The sequence below is a fragment of the Saimiri boliviensis genome, chromosome 11 (genome assembly GCF_048565385.1).
Source record: "Saimiri boliviensis isolate mSaiBol1 chromosome 11, mSaiBol1.pri, whole genome shotgun sequence".
NCBI classification, from domain to species: Eukaryota; Metazoa; Chordata; class Mammalia; order Primates; family Cebidae; genus Saimiri; species Saimiri boliviensis.
The window spans coordinates 92,767,012-92,791,302 of NC_133459.1; the positions used below are offsets into that span (position 1 = coordinate 92,767,012).

At 40.1% G+C, this 24,291-nt stretch overlaps 1 long non-coding RNA gene and 1 pseudogene across 2 annotated transcripts in view; one reads left to right on the top strand and one right to left on the bottom strand.

The window, feature by feature from the left end:
* The window catches only part of LOC104652271 (uncharacterized), a 62,067-nt gene that overhangs the window by 23,948 nt on the left and 13,828 nt on the right, over nucleotides 1–24,291 (top strand). The gene's annotated exons all lie outside the window — the stretch shown is intronic.
* LOC120360583 (small nucleolar RNA U13) lies at nucleotides 17,838–17,933 on the bottom strand (annotated as a pseudogene).

Below are 24,291 nucleotides of genomic sequence, written 5' to 3' on the forward strand. Positions count from 1 at the left end.
TACAAATCTAGGCGCTATTATGAAGGGATTTTGTCAATGTAATTTAAGACTATAATTAGTAGACTTTAAGAATGAGAGTATCCCAGATAATCCAGGTGAGCCCGAATTAATCAGCTGAAAGGCCTTAATAGCAGAGCTGAAGCTTCCCTAAATAGGAAGAAATTTCACCTGTGGATGGCAGCTTCCACCTGTGTCTGACAGTTCCAGCCTGCCCTTCTGATACAGACTTCAGACTTGCCTTGGCACCCCCAACAATCACATGAGTCAATTCTTTGTAGTAAATATCTTAATATTTATGTCCTATTTGCTCTGCTTCTCTAATTGGACCCTGACTATACATTCAATGTCTTTTTATTTATTTATTTATTTATTTTTGGAAATGGAGATCTTAACAAATGTGTAGAATGTTAACTCTTCCACATCTCTTATTTATTTAGATGTTTTTCAGCCCTAGCTATATATTGGAATCAACTGGCAAACTCTGAAAAAAGAATCACAAAGCCTGTGCCACATCGCAGAGATTCTGTGGTCCCTGTTTATAACTATGGCCTCATCCATACACAGATGGCTTTAGACCTGAGTTTCCTTTTTCCAGAAAGATAAAGCCACCAGAGTTGAACTTCATTCATCTTTTAGAGAAAGGAGAAACCTGTCGCCAGGCGCCAGGCTGGAGTGCAGTGGCGCGATCTCGGCTCACTGCAACCTCCGCCTCTTGGGTTCAAGCAATTCTCCTGCCTCAGCCTCCCGAGCAGCTGGGACTACAGGCGTGTGCCACCATGCCCAGCTAATTTTTTTTTTTTTTTTGGTATTTTTAGTAGAGACAGAGTTTCACCATGCTGGCCAAGATGGTCTTGATCTCTTGACCTCGTGATCCACCTGCCTCAGCCTCCCAAAGTGCTGGGATTACAGGCATGAGCCACTGCGCCTGGCCACATTCAGTGTCTTAGAGAGGTTGAGATTGCAGTTTCCCAGGATACTTCCAGTAAATAACAGAACGTCAAACTTTCGCAGCTTTAAATCAGGCATACTCTTACTCCTGCAGATGCATTCTATCAAGACTCTTTTCCTAACATGGACCAGTTAAATATCTTTGTTTTCTTTTCTTTTTATTTTTTCCCAAGCAACAGCGTCACTTGCCAAAGATGTTTTAAGTTCATTAAGTTAACCCTTCCCCCAAACCATTTCTGCAGGTGTGGTAGAGAACAGACCTCCTTCGAAGTTGTGGTTCGCGTCAGCCTGGGCTGCCCTGCCACTTTGAAGTAGTACAGATTTGAGAGAACAGATTTATCTTTAAGATGACAGAACTAGTCTGTAACTTACTCCAGAAGTTAAGTAGCAGGGGTTTTACCATGGTTAGTTCCAAATTCTAGAACAACCCCCAGCCTTCTCCAAAATTAAAATCAATCTAATTGACAGTGGTTGAATTTGGCTGGCTGGGTGATGATGAAAGCAGAAAGTGAACTTGTGTGGTTTGTGGTGAAGATAGAGCACACATCAGGCATTGTGATCATCTAGCTGCACACTGTACATTTTTCCATTTCATTCATTTCTGTATCTCTTGCTCTTTATTGTCAATTGCAGAGGCACAACACTTTTCTCAGGGCTCATGATAAACTCTGCTCTTTGGAACTGTTCCTATTGTCTAAGAATTAATTCCACATGCATGTACAAACTGACATTTGTTGTCTCATCACCTTCCATTTTAAAAAATGATTCTATCTTCATTTTGTCATAGGTAGGCTCCTTTTCTGGGTAACACTTCTAATATTATTGCTGCTTTTGCGCTTCTCAGATAGGTGGAGTCAAAAATGTTTCCAGAACATTTCAAAATCATGCACAAATGTAGCAAATTATCAAATGTTAAAGAGTAGGGGGTTGGCAGAGACCTAAATGGCATTGGACAATAGCGCCATCTGTTGGTTGTGGGTAGAGTTGGCTCCTTTCTATTCAGTCTGTTCTTAGTTATAAAGGTTAATCCTATGACAGTTCCTAGGAGGAGGAGCTTCGGTCATGATTTCCTACACCCTTGAGGTACTTTCTGTGAATGTTAAAGTCTTTCGTAATAAGGGCCACTTTGGTCGCAGGTGGTCAGAATTGGGCCTTTGGAAGGCCAGGTGAGCCCACACAGGGAAATCTGTGTGAGTCCCTCATTGCCCCTATACCAATGCCACAGCTCTTTTAACAGAAAAAGTATGACCTAGAACACAGGTTCTATACTCTGGCTGCATCTCAGAACCTCTGGGGTGTGGCACAGGCTTCGTGATTTTTTTTTTTTTTCAAAGTTTGCCAGTTGATTCCAATGTATAGCTAGGGCTGAAAAACACCTAAATAAATAAGAGACGTGGAAGAGTTAACATTCTACGCATTTGTTAAGATCTCCATGTCCCTCATGCCATCATCCACTCTTTTCAGCCAATGCCCTGTTTACTAAATGCGTCCCAAGGAAATATTAAAAACAAACATGTTTCGGGCCGGGCGCGGTGGCTCAAGCCTGTAATCCCAGCACTTTGGGAGGCCGAGGTGGGTGGATCATGAGGTCAAGAGATCGAGACCATCCTAGTCAACATGGTGAAACCCCGTCTCTACTAAAAATACAAAAAATTAGCTGGGAATGGTGGCGCGTGCCTGTAATCCCAGCTACTCAGGAGTCTGAGGCAGGAGAATTGCCTGAACCAAGGAGGCGGAGGTTGCAGTGAGCCGAGATCGCGCCATTGCACTCCAGCCTGGGTAACAAGAGCTAAACTCCGTATATAAAAAAAGAAGGAAATAAAAAAGAAAGAAAGAAACAAATATGTTGCATGATTTTTCCAAGATCAGCCAATGCTTCTGTGGCAGGTCCAGATCTAGAATTTGGCACCCAGAGACCTAAGCCACAAGAGCTGTGGTCCCTGTTTATAATTACGGCCTCATCCGTACACAGATGGTTTTAGACCTGAGTTTCCTTTTTCTAGAAAGATAAAGCCACCAGAGGTGAACTTCATTCATCTTTTAGAGAAAGGGGGAACCAGGAATCACTTCTGCAGCCTAATGTGGCAAGGTAGCTTTCCACTGTCTCAAGAGAGATCATGGCTCTTGGCTACAGTTGTCTGCAAGCCCAAGGATGGGACAGAGGAGGCTGAATGCAAAATCGTCCCATTCTTAGAAGATTACCAGGAATTTCAACAGGGCCCTTTATCATGAAAAGTCGTTTAAGATTTAGGGATGCTTCAATATGTGCGCTAACACGGAATACAGATCTTTCTTCACTCCATGGAAGAAAACGTTGAATTGATAAATGTATTTATAAGACATTTGTGTGCCAGTAGGTCACTGCCTACATTTCCTGATATGCCATCTCTTGACACATTCTTTCAGAATTTTGTTACCATTAGGATCTAAGGTTGGATGGAACCAGGACTGGATCCAGTTCCGCAGTTCCTTATACCAGGAATATAGCCCCAGCTGTCAAATGACTTTAATCTTCCTAAACCTGAATCTTTATCTGCCAAAAAATGGAGTTATTGTGATAATCAAATAACAGAGCACAAGAAAGAGGTTTGTAAATTCTCACAATTATAACATGCTGTATAAAGCTCACGCATCATGTCGAGGACGGTTTTTCTGTCTACAAAGGGCATCTTTCCCTCCAACAAAGTCCCCTCTCTGTCAGTTACAATGAGTGGAATGTGTTTGGCTCCAGCCTCTCCTGTCCCTGTGTCCCCATCGTACCCTCTCTTCCAGTCCAAATCCTGCCATTATTCCACATGCAAATCAATTTCTACCAAGTTCAAGAAAACACTTTCTGCTCAGTCTACTTGTCAGTTGTTTCTCTCTTCTCTCAATTTCTCCGGCATTTACAACTGATGCTAAAGAATGCATAAATTCAGATAATTTGCCTTGCTTCCTATTCTTTAATGTGTGTCCTTTCTGTCTCCATAAACGTTTCTTTTTTAAATACACGTTTTATAGAAGTAAAACACACATACGGAATATATATATATATATAGCACAAAATAATCCATGCAAGCACCATCCAAATCACTCACCGAACCATCACAGATTAATAAACAGAACCCTGTCAGCAGCTGCGAAGCCCTTCTTGGGTACCCTTCCAACCACTGTCTCCACTCTCCTTCCAAAAGATACCCACTCTGCTGACTTCTCATACCAGACATTAGTTTCACCTGTTTTTCAATTTTCTATAAAGTGAGTATTCTTTGGTGTGTAGGTTCTTCCATTCAACATTATACTTGCAGTAATCATCCGTGTTGTTTTACATGGCAGTAGCGTCTTCCTTTTCACGGATTCACCATTTCATGGATATAACACAGCTTATTTCTCCATTCTATTGTCTGAGGACATTTGAATTGTTTTTAATTTGGCTATTTTAAATAATGCTGTTATGGACATTCTTATGTTTGGCTTTTATTTATTTATATATTTTTATTTGCATTCTACCTTTCATGACAGGAATAGGTAAGAGACTCTTTAAGAAAATTAGAGTTTGAACAGCTATTCTTAAATGCATTTCTTCTGGGCATGTACCTAGGAATAGAACTAGTGGGTCATAGGGTGGGTGTAAGTTCAACTTTGTTATATACTAACAGTTACTCAATGTGATTGTACTAATTTATACTCCCGTAGCAACATATGTGTGTTCCATTACTCTATAGCTTCACAAATACTTGGTATTTTCAGTCTTTTAAATGTTAGCCATGTTGTTAGTATACCATATATTGCACTATAATTTTAATTAGCATTTTCTTGGTAACTAATGAGGTTGAGCACTTTAAAAAATGCTTACTGGGACCGGGCTCAGTGGCTCATACCTGTAATCCCAGCACTCTGAGAGGCCGAGGTGGGCGGATCACGAGGTCAAGAGATCGAGACCATCCTGGCTAACATGGTGAAACCCCATCTCTACTAAAAATACAAAAATTAGCTGGGCATGGTGGCGCATGCCTTTAGTCCCAGCTACTTGGGAGGCTGAGGCAGGAGAATTGCTTGAACCCGGGAGGGGGAGTTTGCTCTAAGCCATGATCAGGCCACTGCACTCCAGCCTGGCGCCTGGCGATGGAGCAAGACTCTGTCTCAAAAAAAAAAAAAAATGCTTATTGGTAATGCGGATAGTCTTCAGTCTTTTTTGTGAAGAAAATAGCATTCAATTTTAGTAGGTTTTCTGACTTTTTAAATTGTAAAAAATTTAAATGAGATATCATTTTATACATAATGTTTTTATACACACATTTTCTTCCATTCTATGACTTTCTTTTTCCTTTTCATAATGGTGTATTTTTATAAATAGAAATTGCCAATATTTAAATATTTTTCTTTAGGAATGCTATTTCTTATTGAAGAAATCCTTGGCTGCTCCAGGCATACAAAATATCATTCTACATTATTTGTAGAAACTTTACTGTTTTATATTTCACTTTTTGATCTAAAAAATCACCTGAAACTGATTTTTTAAAATTTGTTTTAGAGATGGAGCCTCACTCTGTTGCCCAGACTAGAGTGCAGTGGCGTGATCTTGGCTCACTGCAACCTCCAGGGTTTGAGCAATTCTTCTGCCTCAGCCTTCTGAGTAGCTGGGACTACAGGTGCACACCACCAACCTAGCTATATATTTTGTTTTTTATTTTTTGGTGGAGACAGGGTTTCACCGTGTGGCCCAGGCTGATTTCAAACTCCTGAGCTCAGGTGATCTGACTGTCTCGGCCTCCCAAAGTGCTAGGATTACAGGCGTGAGCCCCCAGGCCCAGCCCTGGAATTGATTTTTTATGTAATACATTGAGATAGGAGTCAAGATGTTTTCTTATATGGATATGCAATTGACCATTGATTAAAATAGCATCTTCTTCACATTGCTCTGCATAGGCCAGTGGTGTCCATTTACGTGTGGGTCTGGTTTTAGACTTTCTATTGTGTTCCATTGGTTTATTTGTCTATTTTTGTGTCTCTATTCACATTGTGTTAATTACTTTGTAATAATTCTTGTATATAGTAGAATAGGTGTTCAAATTCTAATTTTTTTAAAGATTCTCTTACCTATTTCTATCATTCTACATTTCTATGTAAAATGCCACATAAATTTGTATACTTTTGGAAAAGAACATCTGTTGAAATTTTAATTGAGATTGCATTTAATGTATAGATCAATTTGGGGAGACAATATTTTTTTCAGTATTGAGTCTTCCAATCTATGGATCTTCTTGTTTTAGCTCTTCTTTAATTTCTCTCAATATTGTTTTACAGTTTCCTGTGTAAGGTAATATATATTTTTCATTATATTTATGCTTAGATATTTGATGTTCTTTTATTTCACTGTACTTTCTTTAAATTTCATTTTCTACTATACCTATACTTGATTTTTATTAATTGTTCTTGAAGCCAGTGAGTTTGCTAAATTAATTTATTAACTTTGGAAGTTTATCTATAAATTCCTTTGGATTTTGTAGGTACACAATTCTGTTATGTGTAAATAAGACATTTACTTCTTTCTTCCCAATCCTTATATGCTTTATTTCTTTTCTTTTCTTATTGTACCATTACAACTTTAGTTTCTAGTATCATGTTAATTAGAAGTAATGAGACAAGAGATTCTTGTCTTATTTCTAATTTTGGGAGGAGAATGATATTTCCCCATTAGCTCCAGAATTTCTATTTGGCACATTTTAATAACTTCTTTTTCTTTGCTTAGATTCCACATCTCTTCATTAATTATAATCATGTTTTTAAAACAATATTTGAAAACATTTATATAGCTCATTTAAAATCTTTGTTACTGCAGAATCTAGGTCATATAAAAGTATATTTCTATTGACTGTTATTTCTCTTGATTGTATTTTCCTGTCACTGTGTGTGTAATATTCTTTTATTGTACGCCAGACATTTTGGATGGACCTCTGTAGTGATTGGATACTGTTATCACCCTCTGAAAATGTTATTTTTTTTTTCTCTCTGGCAACTAACTTGCCTTGACTCAAACCCCAAACATTTTCCCATGTAAGAGGAAGTAGCTGAAATCTCCAGTAAGTTCTTTCAGACTTTCAGCTGTTGCTTTTTACTGGGCTCCTCAGAGTCTTCCTCATATAGTTTAGGGATTATCTAGAGATTAGGGCAGAGTTTGTGTACACATTTTGGGGCTTCTCTCTTAGGCTCCCACCTTCCTGACACTTCACTCTCTGTTCTGTTAACTCTTAACTCCATTTAATGGTTCCTCAAACTGCTAAGAATAATGTTCTTTTCTTGAATTCTTTTTGCCCGATATCATACAGACTGCAGAGTGCCTTCAGATAAAAGGCATGTAGAGGCAAATCTCCATAAAAAATGCTACATTGAAAACATGAATTTCTCTCCAATTTCTATCTGCTTTCAGTCGTTATCCAGTGCCTTCAAGTAGTTTTTTATTCGCCTCAAGAATAATTGTTTTCTACAGAAAGGTTTATCTAATACAAGCTACTCCAAAATCAGTGGAAGTGATATGCAGTGAAAGGCTTTGAATTATAGATTACATTTCTTCTTTAGGTATAAGATTATTCAGATGTCCCATATTTTTCCTCAGCTTTAGTAAATTGTGTTGTTTGAGAAATTGGACTCACCTAAAAGTTCAAATTTATTGGCATAAATCTGTTTATAATACCTCATATTATATACTTTTGTAGATTAAGTATTTTGAATTTATATGAAACTGAGTAAGAAACTAGAGAAAGTTGCATGACACTGTCCAAATTTAAATCCAACAATTCTTTTAAAAATATTCTGTGTGGCTGGGTGTGGTGGTGCATGCCTGTAGTCCCAGCTACTCAGGACGCTGAGGTGGGAGGATCACTTGAGCCCAGGAGTTCTGGGCTGTAGTGTGCTATGCCATCAGGTGTCCACACTAAGTTCGGCATCAACGTGGTGACCTCCCGGGAGTGGGGGACCACCAGGTTGCCTAAGGAGAGGTGAACTGGCCCAGGTTGGAAATGGAGCAGGTCAAAACTCCTGTGCTGATCAGTAGTGGGATCGTGCCTATAAATGACCACTGCACTCCAGCCTGGGCAACATAGTGAGACCCTGTCTCTAAAATATATGTATATATATTCTGTATGAGATATACTATTTAAATAATATCTGTGTGATGTTTACTTATATTTTCTTATATTATCCATTTGATTTCAACTTTATAAAACTTCAGTAAGAATATTTTAAATTTAAAAAATGTCAAAATAAAAATGTTTACATATTTTAGAACTTCTAACTTTTCCAAATATTAATAATCTCTAAGTTAAAATAGATTTGAGTTGTCTCTCTTTATAAATTATATATCCTGAAAATTGCCTCAGCCTTTTGCTTTCTTTTTTTGCTAATAAAATATGCTTCTGAAACTGGCACTCTAATTCAATTATAAATTAACTAGTGTATACTGCCCAAAAAGTAGCCTCCTTATGACATCTAGATTCAGGTTTTATAGTCAAAAGGAAAAATATCAAAAAGATGTTGATTTAAAATCAAACAAAAAAATTTTAAAGTCTATTTCTGTGAATTTTAATTCTTAATGTGATCCATGGTAACCTCATCTGGGAAGTAAATTTCACTTGATACTCAACAAGAGAAAGTTTTCATATGCTTCTCAAGTATCCTTTGTTCATTTTCCTTGCCATAGCCTATAATTCAGTTATCACAATGCATCCTTAATTGATTATTTGAAATTTATACTTACCTTTTGACACTTAAAATAATCCCATGTTTTCTTTTCCATTCAACAAATATCAATTTCACTGTTTCTGTTTTCCATCAAGGGGTGAGGTAAAATAGGAAAAATGAGATTATATCTGTGTCTTCTTTAGTCTAATGAAAAAAAAACTCCTTTACTTTGACATTCTTTTCTTTGTTTTAAAGTCAGGTTTATTGAGAATTAATTTGTGTACAGTAAAATATACACTTTGTAAGTGCAGTGAATTTTGAAAAACATACACACTCCAGTGTCCACTGCCACCATCAAGGTAAAGAACATGTATCTCAACCCAAAAATGTCCTCATGCATCTTTGTTGTCAAATTCCTTCCTAAATTCCCAGCCCACAAAAACCACTTAGTTTTTTCTGTCCATAAGTTTGTCTTTTCCAGAATGTCTTATAAATGAAATTGTGCAGTATGCAGCCTATTGAGTCTGGCTTTTTTCATGTATTATCATGCATTTGAGATTTATTCATGTTGTCGCCAATAGTTTGATTCTATTTCATTGGTGAGTAATATTCCATTATATGGATGTACCATCACATTGTGTTAATTTTTCTTGAGAGATACTTGAAATATTTCCAGTTTGTGGTAATATGAATAAGGTCACTATAAACATCTATGGATGTGCATTTGTGTGAACTTATGTTTTCACTTATCAGGCATATATCTAGGAGTGGAATTGCTGAGTCATATTGTAATTGCATATTTAATTTTATAAAAACAGCCAAACTGTTTTCCAAAGTGGCTGTGCTATTCACATTATCATCAGCAATCTATGAGATTTCCAGTTGCTCTTCATTCTTCTCAGCAGCTTTTTTAATAGCTGCTGTCTTGTTTTAATCTGCAATTCTCTATCATTACTGTTCTTGGACACCGTTTCGTGTGCTTTTTTGCTGTTTGTTTATTGTCTTTGATGAAGTGTTTGTTCAAATGTTTTGCCCAGTTTTTAAATTGGTTTGTTATTTTTTCCTTTAGAAAAACAGAAGAAAAAAGAAAAATAAATTGGATTATTGTTTTCTTGTTATTGACTTGTGAGGGTTCTTCATGTATTTTGGGTATCAGTCCTTTTCCAGAGATATGTTTTAAAAACATTTTCTCCTACCTTATGTCTATGCTTGAATGACATTTTCTTAAAAGTGTTATTTAAATATGGGAGGCTTTTGAATGTTAATAAATTCTCATATATCAATTTTTTTCATTTATGGAATATGCCTTTCATATTCTACCTAGTAAATCTCACCTAAGCCAGAGTCACAAAGATTTTCTCCTATATTTTCTTGCAGAATTTTTATACTTGAGTTTTACATTTAGGTCTGTATTCAATTTCCAGTTAATTTTTGTATATAGTTTAATGTATGGGTCAATATATGGTTTTTTGTTGTTGTTGTTGTTGTTGTTTTTTTTTGCATATAACTGTCCAACTATTCCAGTATTATTTGTTGAAAAGACTGTCCCTTTAGCATCGAATTGCCTTTGGTAGATTACCTATGCTGGATTCTCTACTGATCTTTATATCGTTCTCAACTCTTTGTGTGTGTGTGAGAGAGAGAGAGAGAGAGAGAGAGAGGAGAGAGAGAGAGAGAGAGAGAGAGAGAGAGAGAGAGAGAAGACAAAGTCTCACTCTGTCACCCAGGCTGAAATGCAGTGTTTGATCTAGGCTCACTGCAACCTTTGCTTCCCAGGTTCAAACAATTTTCCTGCTTCAGCCTCCCAATAGCTGAGATTACAGGTGCACACCACTACTAATTTTTATATTTTCAGTAGAAACAGCATTTCACCATGTTGGCCAGGCTAGTCTCAAACTCCTGACCACAAGTGATCCACCCACCTTGACCTCCCAAAGTGCTGGGATTATAGGCATGAGCCACTGCACCCAGCACTCAACTGGTTTTTCTGAGGCCAGCATTAACCTCACACCAAAATCAGACATTATAAGAAAGTAGAACTACAAATATCCCTCATGAAAAACCAACAAAGTATTAGCAAACCAAATTCTGTAATATATTAAAATAATGCTATATCATGGCCAAGTGGAATTTTTCCTTTAATTGCAATACTGTTCAACATTTGAAAGTCAATCAATAGGGCTGGATGTGCTGGCTTATGCCTGTAAACCCAGCACTTTGGGAGGCTGAGGCAGGAGGATCATTTGAAGTCAGGAGTTCGACACCAACCTGACCAAAATGGTTAAACCCCATCTCTACTAAAACACCAAAAGTAGCCAGGCATGGTGGTGTGTGCCTGTGGCCCCAGCTACTCAGGAGGCTGAGACATGAATCACTTGAACCCGGGAGGTGGAGGTTGCAGTGAGCTGAGATCATGCCACGGCACTCCAGCCTGGGTGACAGAGCAAAACACTGTCTCAAAACAAAAACATAACAAAACACAAAAAAAGAAAGTCAATCAATAGCATTTACTGTATTAGCCAACTAAAGGAGAAAAGCCATATCATCCTCTCACTAGATGCAGAAGGATGGTTTGACAAAATTCAAAACTATTCATGAAAACTCTAAGCAAACTAGGATTACAGGTTGAGACTTTCTTAATCTGATAAAGGACATTTTTGAAAAACATATAGTTAATATCATACTTATTAGTCTTCTTTTTTAGACAGAGTGTTACACTGTGTTGCCCAGGTTGGAGTACAGTGGTACAATCTCACCTGACTGCAATCTCTGACTCCTGGGCTCCAGCGATCCTCCCACCTCGCCCTCCCACATAGCTGGAACTACAGGTGCACACCAGCACTCCCGGCTAATTTTTTGTATTTTTTGTAGAGATGGGGTTTCGCCATGTTCCATGGACTGATCTCTGACTGAAGAATTCAAGCGATCCCCCCACCTCAGCCTCCCAAATTGCTGGGATTACAGGAGTGAGCCACCAAGCCCAGTCAACCATGTCTATTAAACTATATATCTATTTTGCCAGGCACAGTGTGTTCAGACCTGTAATCTCAGCACTTTGTAAGGCTAAGGCGGGCAGATAACCTGAGGTCAAAAGTTCAAGACCAGCCTGACCAACATGGTGAAACTTCCATCTCTTTTGTAATTTTGTACTAAAATTACAAAAATTAGCCGGGCATTGTGGCAGGCACCTGTAATCTCAGCTACTCAGGAGGTTGAGGCACAAGAATCGCTTGAACCTAGGAAGCGAAGGTTGCAGTGAACCAAGATCGTGCCACTGCACTCCAGCCTGGGCAACAGAGTGAGACCCTGTGTAATATATATATATATATATATATATATATATATATATATATGACATTTAATACATATATTTCAATATATTATATATATTGTATATATATATAAAGACATTCGCACAAATCAGTATACTCTACAAGATGAAATCCAAACTCTTTAACCATGTTACAAGCACTTCACGTTTCCTCCCTCCCCAGCCTCCTCTTCTATCATAGCTCATACCTACACAGCAAACACACAAATGTCCTTGCACCTTCCTGAAAACACCAGGTGGGTTCAGACCTGCCATCTGCATACCTGAGCTCCCAGTTCTTTCACCCTCATCTCTGTGTACCTTGCCAACACTTACTCACATACAGAGTCTCACCTTCCACCCCCAGTCAAAACTGATCATTCCTTCCTTTGTGAATCCCGACACTGTCCACATCTTTAGCACAAAGCCTGTAATATGCTGCTGCATTTTTTTTTATAGAGCTAAACAAAAAGGACCTGAGGCAAGGACGATTCCTGAGTTATCAGACCTCCTTTGCCTATCAAGATGTCCGTGAATAAGTCAGCATTTTATTTACTGATAATCAAAAGGAAGAATAGTTAAAGAGGTAGAGTGATGCCCTATCATAGAGATGAACTGTGAAAATGTCTTCATCAGGACAATAGCAGGATCACCTCTATGTTTTAGAACAAGTCACGTATTTATTTCTCTATGTTCTTGTTGCTTGTCAGGGTCTCTCCCTAAGGAGTTGGTCTGATGGAGGTAAGAGGTGGGATCACACGGTGTAGACACGGCCAACCATCTGTTCTAAAATCAGACTACAGTCACCTATTGTGTGCTACACTGAGCCTCTTTTCATGCCAGCTATGGTCTGGGGACCAGACCTGTTTGGACATGGCTTGGGTGAGAAATTGGTTGCCTTTTCCAAAGATGATTTGGATTTCCAGAGGAAAATCACAGCATCAGAGTTCCAAGCAAAGGGGTACTGTAGGCCAGAGACTGTGCAGAGCTTAAAGCAGCGAAATAACCAGAAATAAGTCTACCTTAGAGTAACACTGGGAAGAAAACTGAGGCCATAGGTAGAGCTAGAAATAAAATTGGGAAGGGTTATGATACTGCTACTGCTTACAAATCAGAAAGAAAAGAATAAAGATGCTTTCAGTCTCCTCCTGAAAGCAGGACTAAGAGGTTCAGGCACGCTCCGTGGAGCTCTAAAGTGAGCGTAATAATGGATTAAAGTGAGGAGCTGCATGCAAATGGTACAAATATGTTTTTCCACAAGTCTAGCTTTTCTTCTCAGGATCCAAAGCTGCCCACTAAAATCAGGGCAGCTTCTACAATAATGGACGTAGGAAAGAATTAGGCAGATATTCTCAAACCGTCTGTATCTCACTGAGGCCCAGGCCAGTCTTAGATAGTAATGACATTTATAATGTAACAGGGCCTACCTAAACCACTTGCCTGAAATCAACTACAACATGACAGTTGATTAAAACTATGACTCACCGCCGGGCGCGGTGGATCAAGCCTGTAATCCCAGCAATTTGGGAGGCTGAGGCTCGTGGATCATGAGGTCAAGAGATCGAGACCATCCTGGTCAACATGGTGAAACCCCCGTCTCTACTAAAAATACAAAAAATTAGCTGGGCATGGTGGCGTGTGCCTGTAATCCCAGCTACTCAGGAGGCTGAGGCAGGAGAATTGCCTGAACCCAGGAGGCGGAGGTTGCGGTGAGCCGAGATCGCGCCATTGCACTCCAGCCTGGGTCACAAGAGCGAAACTCTGTTTCAAAACAAAAAAACAAAAAAACAAAAAAAACAACTACGACTCACCTAATTGGGGTCTTTTCAGAAACTTCCCCCAAAATAGGTTAAATGCCCCTTCCAAATGCTCACACAGAACCCTCCATCTCTCCTGTTTCAACACGTGTTATCATTTACTAGAACTACTATTTAGTTTTCTTTCTTTCCCACCAGAAGGGAGAGAAGGAAGCCACTGAGTGGAGGAATGGAACCAAGAACACCTGGTCCCAAGTCCTTGTTTGACCATGGAATCGTTTGAAATTGAACCTGTTCTTTCCACAATAAAGAGGAAATAATGGCACGTCTCAACATGCCATTACTAATAGCCAATGAAAGTAAGGATTCTTTACTAAAGGCTATTTCAATGTTCATTGATAATATTCACCAGTCTTGAGACTGTCCTAGCAGGTTGGGTGCAATTGAGCTGGCAGAGTTATGGGGAGGGCCTTCTTTTTTTTTTTTTTTTTTTTTTTTTGGAGACAGAGTTTCGCTCTTGTTACCCAGGCTGGAGTGCAATGGCACGATCTCGGCTCACCGCAACCTCCGCCTCCTAGGTTCAGGCAATTCTGTCTCAGCCTCCTAAGTAGCTGGGATTACAGGCACACACCACCATGCCCAGCTAATTTTTTGTATTTTTAGTAGAGACGGGGTTTCACCATGTTGACCAGGATGGCCTCCATCTCTTGACTTCGTGATCCACCAGCCTCGGCCTCCCAAAGTGCTGGGATTACAGCTTGAGCCACCGCGCCTGGTGGGGAGGGCCTTCTTGAATGAAATTGATAGTATAGAAGAAGAAAGAGGAGGGGAGCCAGTAGGAGCACAGGGAGTAAGCAGTGGAAAGTCAAATGGAAAATGAAGAGAGGCCCAGAGCTGTGCTGTTGAATGCAGTAGCAGTAAGCCCCATGCGGCAATTTAGCTAGTTGAAGTTGAGATGGGGAGGAGGAGGAGGAGGGGGAGGAGGAGGAGGGGGAGGAGGGGGAGGAGGAGGAAGGGGAGGAGGAGGTGGGGAAGAGGGGGGGAGGAGGAGGAGGAGGAGGAGGGAGGAGGAGGAGGAGGAGAGGGAGGAGGGGGAGGAGGGGGGAAGAGGGGAGAGGAGGAGGGGGAAGAGGGGAGAGGAGGAGGGGGGGAGGAGGAGGGGGAGGGGGGAGGAGGAGGAAGGGGGGAGGAGGAGGAGGGGGGAGGAGGGGGAGGAGGGGGAGGAGGGAGGGGAGGAGGAGGAGGGAAGAGGGGGGAGGAGGGGGGAGGAGGAGGAGGAATCAAAAGGAGGAAATACTATGGAGATGTTATTAAACGTTAATCACACATATTTATATATAGTAATGAAACTAAGTATGAAAATTAAATTTTACTATTATAATTTTTTTATGTCCTATCACAAATTTAGCTGATATATGCTTGTGTAATTTCTACTTTACATATCAACGTAATCCATCCTAAGGTATATGCTATCCGTGAAAATAAATATTTCAAAGTGATGTAGGGTACATGTAAAAATGGAACTTATCTCACAAATGTATCCATTTGTATGGTTAATTTCACTGGCATGCTTTACACATCTGTTCTGTGCCAAGGACTAAGCACAACGCAGGCCACGCCCTTCAGGAGCTTACGCTGTAACGGTGGATGAGGATGGGAGAGTCTCTTGTAGCTCACAGTATTTCATGGCCAACAAGCAAGTGTTTGACTGATTCTAATTCAGTGTCACCAGACTAGGGGGGTCCTCAAATGTATCTTCAAGTTAAGAAGAAGCAATGTGATGCCGGGAAATCTAACTGATTTGAATATTTTTCTTCCTGCTGCTGCCAGGCTGCCTTTGAGTGTTTCAATGTCATTTGTGGACTTAGATGAAGGGCAGGCTTTCAGAATCTGTGTTAGCTGAATCTGTAAGGAGATCATGCTCAGGAGGCCAAGGTCATAAGTTTGTTCCCTGTATGGGTCACTTTACTCTGCTCTGATCCATGCCTGAGACTTGGCCCCTGCAAACCTGAGCCAGCTGTCCTGTAAATATGCTTTGAATCACTTGGGGAACAGGGCGAGAACATATGAAGGGAGCTAGGCAAATCTATCACCACTGATAGATCGGAGCAGCAACTGAAAACACATTCTCTATCAAAAGCAAGGACTCCTGGGAGGAGAGCCCATAAAACTTACATATCACCTCATACAGTGCACCCAACTAAAACCATCTTTTCCCTGCACATTTCTGCCTGAAGTCATTGACGAGGATGGAGCTTGTAGGGCAAAGCTTCTGGAGGCCATAGCTCCTGAATAGAGCAAGAACACAGGCAGCATTCACCAGGAATCAGTCTTCTGCTGAAGGTGATATTGCCAACAAGCACACAGGGTCTCCCCGTCTGACCGACAGAGATTGTTTAGAATTGGAAATACGGGCACCTATCTCTTGAGTGACCTGTCTGCTGGTAATATTTATATCCACATTCACACAGAAAGGTGGTATGTTTTAATTCCAAGCTGAGATTCAGCCCTGTGCTCCTCACTGAAGCTTTGCTGACAGAAAGGCTGGTTTGGGATCTACAGCTACACAAATAAATACTGAAGCAAGGCCTAACAGGAAGACCCTCGCTACCCAATTTCTTCCAGATGGCAGTGATGGATGGCTGTATGTTTATGTTTACTTGGTCTCCCAGGTGACTGGTGTCCCGGTTTCCACTGGTCATGGTTTGCTGAGCGTTTCTTTGGAGATGTGAACTGCCTACCCCAACGGCCCAGCTCTTGGCCCAGCAGTGTACACCACGCTCCACATTGCCAAGAGGTCATGGTGCTTCTCTTGACTCACCACCGCTTCCCTTTCCCTCTTCTTGTACATTTCTAAAACTAGAAGTACAAGATTTAAATCTAAATCATCATAAAGAACTGAATGTTGGGCAGAATAATGGCCTCCAAATTATCTATGTCCTAATCCCCGGAACCTGTAAACATGTTACCTTTCATGGTAGAAGGGAATTACATTTGCAAATAAAATTAAGGTTGCTAATCGCCTGACCTTAAAATAGAGAAACCAGCCTGGATTATCCAGATGGGCCCAATGTAATCACAAGTCTCCTTTAAACGGGAAGAGGGAGGAAGGAAAGATGGTCAGAGTGATGAGATGTGAGGGAGACTCGACCTGTCCCTGCTGAAGGAAGGGGGCCATGAGCCAGATTGGTGTCCTCTGGAAGCTCTAAAAGCCAAGAAAAGAATTATCTCGTAAAGCCTCCAGAAAGGAACTCTGCCCTGCTGATGCCTTGATCTTAGCCCAGTAAGACGCATGGTGGACTAGGAACAGAAATGTAAAGTAATACATGTGTACTGATTTATGATAATTGCTCATAATAATTTGTTGTGGCCACAATAGAAAACAAAGACACACCTAGACAGGTGGAACACTGCTTGGCCTCCACACTCTGCTTAATGTAAGAAGTATTCCTTCCCTTAGCTCAACATAACCTAGTGGAATACATTCTTCCTCAGGGCTGCTAGAGGCTGGAGTACACACGTGGCTTCCTACAAAGTTTAGGAAAGTGAGCCACGACAGAACCCTAATTGGAGAAAACATGTAATCCCTCATCAAGTCCTCTTGCTACTATCTGACAGAGAGAAAACACATGGGCTTTGGCATCTAGCAGACATTGGTTCAAATCTTGGCTCTGCCTGTGTGATCTTGAGTGAATTAGCCTCCCAGATGTTCCGTTTCTCAAGGGGTACATCACGCCTACCTCAAGGGGTTGTTGTAAAGCGTAAATGAAATAAGGTGCATACATTACCTATCTCAGGGCTTGGGGGCAAGTAGAAATCCAATAAATCTTGTTATCTTCTACCCTCTTTGTAATCATTTCTTCCATCTCTCTTGCTGTCTCCAATCTCATGAGGCTGGACTGAGTTAGTTTCATCATACCTCTTGCCAGGATTGTTTTAACAGCCCCTCAAGGGCAGTCTCCAGACTCCAGTCCTTTTTCACAGCCTCTACAGCTATCTTTCTAAAACATAGATTCTCTCATAACACGTCTTCTGCCGTAAAACCTTCAGCAGCTCCCTGTGGCCTGTGAATTTAAAAGCCTAAAGTCCTTTTAAAGGCTCGTGTGTACATTACTCTGTATTATTCTAAAGGAATATCTGAGAGTGGATAATTTTTTTTTTTAGGTAAGACAGGTAATGTGCTGATGTCACAAGGTTCTCATGTATGTCATACATGCGCATGAACAATCAATCATCACACTCTCGAACTACAAAAGAATTGGGTAACATAAAGAGGTTTATTTTGGATCACAGTTCTGTAGGCTATACAGGAAGCTTGGCACCAGCATCTGCTTTAAGTGAGGACCTCAGGAAGCTTCCACTCAAGGTGGAAGGCCAAGGAGGAGTAGGCATGTCACATGCCAGAGAAGGACCAAGAGAGAAAAGGGGGAGGTCTCAGACTCTTCTAAACAACCAGATCTTGAATGAACTGAGTGAGAACTCGCTCATCACCAAGGGGATGGTGCTAAACCACTCATGAGGGATCCATCCCCGTGTTCCAATACTTCCCAACCGGCCCCACGTCCAACATTGGGGATTACATTTCAACATGAGATAGGGAAGGGACACACATCCGAACTGTATCAGTGTGAATCCTTCACACCGTCACCTCTGTCCCTTGTCTCCTTTATCTGTCTAGCCCAGGTTCCTTTCTTGTCATGCGTTGACTCATTCCTGTGCCTTAAAAAAAATTTTTTTTTTTTTTTTAGCTTAGTTGCATTTTCTATCTTGAATTCTTTCTGCCTCCCTTTTTACCTAGAGACCGCCTTTTATCTCTTAAGGCCTATTTCAAATGTCATCACTTTTACAGTGTTTTCTTTTCTTTTTCCCGGCTCGCTGCAACCTCTGCCACCTGGGTTGAAGCGTTTCTCCTGCCTCAGCCTCCCAAGTAGCTGGGACTACAGCAGCAAGCCACCATGCCTAGCTAATTTTTGTATTTTTTAGTAGACACAGGGTTTCCCCATATTGGTCAGGCTGGTCTGGAACTCCTGACCTCATGATCCACCCAAGGCCTCTCAAAGTGCAGGGATTACAGGCAAGAGCCACCCTGCTTGGCCCTGCAAAGCCTTTTCTAATTCCCCCAATAAGTTAAGCACTCCCTCTACTGTTTTCACCGCACTATCTACACTGTAGAACTTATCAGAGTGCATTCTGATTATTTATTTAATATGTCTATTTCCCACTTCGTTCTGAATTTTTTCATGACAGAGACAATGCGTTTTGCACCTTTGCACTCGAAGCTGAGAATGTTTGTTTTACTTATAACATATACGCAATACAAAGTATACTTAATGTTTGTTTTTATTAGTATGAATAAATGAATGAATAAATGTTAAGTGAATAACTCACATCTTTAAAGTCATTTCCAAGGATGGAATTATACTTTTCACAACCCAGGTTAGCTGTCCTTTCTGTGATATTGTGCACATGGCAAGTCTTCTAACACAGTTGAATTATTGAGTAACTTTGCATTTATTCAGTAAGGTTTTATGGATTTTAGTCAGGTCACTTTTTCACTTCGAATTCTTTAGTTGTCTCTCCTCGTTTTAGGAGAAGGTCCAAAGTCCTTAGGAGGCTATTTGAGACCTTAGGTGATCTGACACCTACAGATCCCGCTTTTTGATTTATTGACCACTCTGCACTTCAACAAAACATTGTTAAAACAACTTTTTAAACATGTCTTGCCTTCACTCTCATCTTCATGCCTTTGCAAATACCATTTCCTTTACCCAGAGTATCCTGGCCCCAATCTTTATCTAAGAACTCCTTATCCTTAGAAACGAGGCTCAGGCATCCTTTGATCCAAGCCTCCTTTGATCCAGGAAGTCTTGTCTGACATCCCCCTTGTTCTCTCCTGGTTCCGATGCCTGTCCTCTGTGTCCTCTGATGCCTGCTACCTCTATCGTATAACATATGGCAGTGTGCTTTTAACTTTTTAGTTTATTTTGTTTAAATAAGAGGAATGTAGCCACACAGAAAAAGATAGAGGTAGAAAAAGAAAAGTAAAACATGTCATACCACCACCAACCGATCTTTGTACCCAACTATTAACGCTTTCTTGTTAAACTTTGAAAAATGATTTATGTATATGTCACTCTACAGTATCCATAATCTTTTTATTTATAAATGAGATAATATTAAACGTGCTGCTCTTCATCTTGCTTTCTTCACTTATATGAAAAAACTTTTTTATCCCAACAATATACATCTACTTTAAGATTGTAATGGCTGGTTGAGCATGGTGGCTTAAGCATGTAATCCCAGAATTTTGGGAGGCCAAGGTGGGCAGATCACTTGAAGTCAGGAGTTCAAGACCAGCTTCACCAACATGGTGAAACCCCATATCTACTAAAAATACAAAATTAGCTGGGTGTGGTGGTAGGCACCTGTAATCCAGCTACTTGGGAGGCTAAGGTAGGAGAATCACTCCTAGGAGGTGGAGGTTGCAGTGAGCTGAGATCAGGTCACTGCTTTCTAGTCTTGCCACAAGAGTAAAACTCCTTCTCAAAAAAAAGAAAGAAAAAAACGATTGTAATGGCCAAAAAGTTTGAGACCAGCTGGCCGACACGGTGAAACCCTGTCTTTACTGAAAATACAAAAATTAGCTGGATGTGTTGGTGCATGCCTATAATCTGGGCTACTCCATAGGCTGAGGCATGAGAATGGCTTGAAACCAGGAGGTGGAGGTTGCAGTGAGCCGAGATTGTGCCACTGCATACAGCCTGGTTGACAGAGTGAGACTCTGTGTCAAAAATAATAATAATAATTGTAATGGACAAATAGTATTCCTGCAGCAATAAAGCAATAACTTTAATGGATAATTAAATAAAAGCAAGAAAATATAACTGTAGCAATAAATAACTTTAGTAATAATCATTGATGAATACTCAGGTTATTTTCAGGTTTTAAAATACTGTCCATCATAGGCTACATTTGTAAGTATATCTTCAGGATAAATTCATAGCAGTATATCAAAGAACACTTAAAATTTTAAAATACATCACTAAGTTGTATTCCAAAAACTTTGCACCAATTTAAATTTCCACCAACAGTATACAAATTTATTTTAATCTTTTCTTTCCAATCCCACATATATCAAAACTTTCTAGTGTTTGACTATCTGTTTGATGAAATATCTCTTTGTTGTTTTGATGGCATTTAAATATTTTCAGTCAGGTTGAGAATCTCTCCGTATATTTCAGGTCATTTGCTGTATTAGTCAGGGTTCCCTAGAAAGACAGAACTAATGGGAGAGAAGTATATAAGAAGGGGAGTTTATTAAGGAGTATTGGCTCATATGATCACATTGTGAAGTCCCACAATGGGCTGTCTGCAAGTTCAGGAGCCAGGAAGCAGGTCCGAGTCCCCAAACCTCAAAAGCCGGGAAGCCAACAGTGCCGCCTTCAGTCTCTGGCCTAAGGCCTCAAAGCAAATCACCAAGGTAAGTCCAAGAGTCCAAAAGCTGAAGAACTTGGATTCTGATGTTCGAGGGCAGGAAGCATTCAGCAAGGAAAAAGGATGAAGGCCAGAAGACTCAGCAAGTCTGTTCATTCCATGTTCCTCTACCCGCTGTATCCTAACCGTGCTGGCAGCTGATTAGATGGTGCCCACTCAGTTTGAAGGTGGGTCTGCCTTTCCCAATCCGCTGACTCCAATGTTGATTTCCTTTGGCAACACCCTCACAAACACATCCAGGAACAATCCTTTGCATCCTTCAATCCAATCACGTTAACACTCAATACTAACCATCACCTTTGTCTTTTGTCTTTTTCTGAGAACTACCTGTTTATATTCCTTGCATGTCGTTATTACTTTCTCGCTCTCTCTTTTTTTTTTTAATTTGGTAAAGTGTTTTGAAAATTAGTAGCCATTTATCTGTCACGTTTATTTTGAATAACCAATGTAGCATTTGTCCTTAGACTTTGGCTATGGAATTTTTTTTTCTTTGCCATATAAATGTTTTAAATTTTAAGCTCTTAAAATTTCCTTTGTGGCTTCTGGATGTGCTGTGTATTGAATATATTTTCTTGGCTGCTTTTGTTTACCTAGTAACAGGAGGACCGCTCAGTCATCTTTCTATTCCCAGTGCTTAGCAGAGGGACTTGCCCCTAGCCCACTAGAGGCTAATGGAGTGAGGAGATGAGTAAGTGTGAGCACACATGCTCCTACTGGTGTAGGATTAACATATTGCCAAAATGAAACAAAAACCGGGCTGATGACAGTTTGAAAATGTCTCTGAGATTTTCATGGGCACATGAAGAACAGTTACTTTTTTTTTTTTTTTTTAATTGCATTTTAGGTTTTGGAGTATATTTGAAGAACATGCAAGATTGTTGCATAGGTACACACATGACAGTGTGGTTTGCTGCCTTCCTTCCCATCACCTATACCTGGCATTTCTCCCCATGCAGTTACTTGGTTTTAATTCCCACAAACAGGACAGGGTACAGGACTCTGTCTGTCTCCTACTTACCTACCGACTTTACCAGCTTTACCACCACCTCAATATCCTTTAGTCCATTTTTAAGGATCCAGGTTCAATAATCTAAGGTGTGTGGGGGCACGTAACAGGGTAATTGAGCAAGAAATTCAAACTGCGCTCTCATAGAGTAAGATTCAGGTTAGGTTTTTGTCCCCTTGCCCAGCCAAAATTGCCTTTGACAGAAAATTCCCATCTTTTTTTTTTTTCCCAAGTAAGACCCTTTCTCATTTAATATATAGATCCATATGTAGATATGTATTTTGTCTCAGAAAAAGACAAAAGACAAAGGTGATGGTTAGTATTGAGTGTTAACGTGATTGGATTGAAGGATGCAAAGGATTGTGAGCCACCATATGTAGGGAGGTAGGTAAATAGATGCATAGATAGATAGATGTAGATGTATATAGATCTATCTATCTATCTATCTATCTAGATCTACATATTTATCTACATAATCCACAAACATAAATACATATAATAATGCATTATTATCACTATGTAGAGATAACCAACAATTTCTATTTGGGAAATGAATCTTTTATTCATGTTCAGAGAGGAAAGCAGTCTTTCAGAGTTTAAAGACAACCAATGAATAATTTGTGATTCTAATATGAAAATGAATATGCATTTAATAGATTCTCTTGGAAATTTCAAATTGTTGTATACTAGACTATGGCTATTCATATTATTTTTTCTTAAAAAATCTGTATCTTTTTTTTTTTTTTTTTGAGACGGAGTTTCGCTCTTCTTGCCCAGGCTGGAGTGCAATGGCGCAATCTCGGCTCACCGCAACCTCCGCCTCCTGGGCTCAGGCAATTCTCCTGCCTCAGCCTCCTAAGTAGCTGGGATTACAGGCACGCGCCACCATGCCCAGCTAGTTTTTTGTATTTTTAGTAGAGACGGGGTTTCACCATGTTGACCAGGATGGTCTCGATCTCTCGACCTCGTGATCCACCCGCCTCGGCCTCCCAAAGTGCTGGGATTACAGGCTTGAGCCACCGCGCCCGGCCACAAAAAATCTGTATCTTAAAATGCAGAAATATATTAGTATTCTTTCATTCATGCCATGTAACAGCAATAACAAAAATAATATCTGTACAATATATTACGCTGTGTAGTTGTAGGCTCTTTCTTGTTTATCAGTCTCAACAAAATGGTGAGACAGGAATTATTACTATTATCTTCTTCATTTTTGTGTGACTCATGCAAACATATGCTCTTGGTAAGATGGAGCATGAACTTTGGCTGACTCCAAATGTAATGTTTTTCCTGATAAAATACAACTAGGGTTAAACAAACAAACAAACAAACAAACAAACAAACAAACAGTGTGTTTTCTTTATGTAGTGCTTTTAACTCTCCTCCCTAGCATTAGTTAGGTAGGAAATTCAGAATTGGAATTCAAAGGGAAAATGTCCATTCAGGCCAAAAGATTATTTTAAGAGGCATGAAGAAGTGAAAAATGTATGAGGAATTTTATTACGAAATGCTACAGCCACCGTCTACCTCAGTCCATGCTCAGGATCAAGATTCAATAATCTAAGCCATGTGGGCCACGTAATGAGGTGATAGAGCAAGAAATCAGAGTTGCGCTCTAAGAGATTAGGATTCAGGTCAGGTTTTCGCCCACTCGCCAGTCTAAAACCGCCTTCCATCAAAGCAGAAAATTCTGCCCCCCACCTCAGGTGTTTGCTTTACTGAAGGCAAGAAGTCCTGGGTCCTAAGGAGATCCTGTGTCTGCTCTTAAAAGCTGGCAGGGCAAAGAGGGCCAGACAGTCTTAATAGAGAATTTCTTAACTTAATTGAGGTTGGGTTTCAATTCCAGTCTTGGAAGAAGCCGTATCTCTCTAACCATCTCCCTTGTCAATGCACACATCTCACCCTAGGCTGCTTGTTGAGAAGTATGAGAAGGAGAAAGGTCCCTAACTATGCGAAGCCGTGGTTCTGATCCACACTGTATGGTTTAAAAGAAATTTAAGTTCACTCCTGGAATCTTTCCACATGTTCTTGATATATAGTGAATCACAAAATAAATAAAAGTCCTCATTTGGAGAGGTCAGTGTCCAGGCAAACTATGAGAGACAGATTGGCTCAAG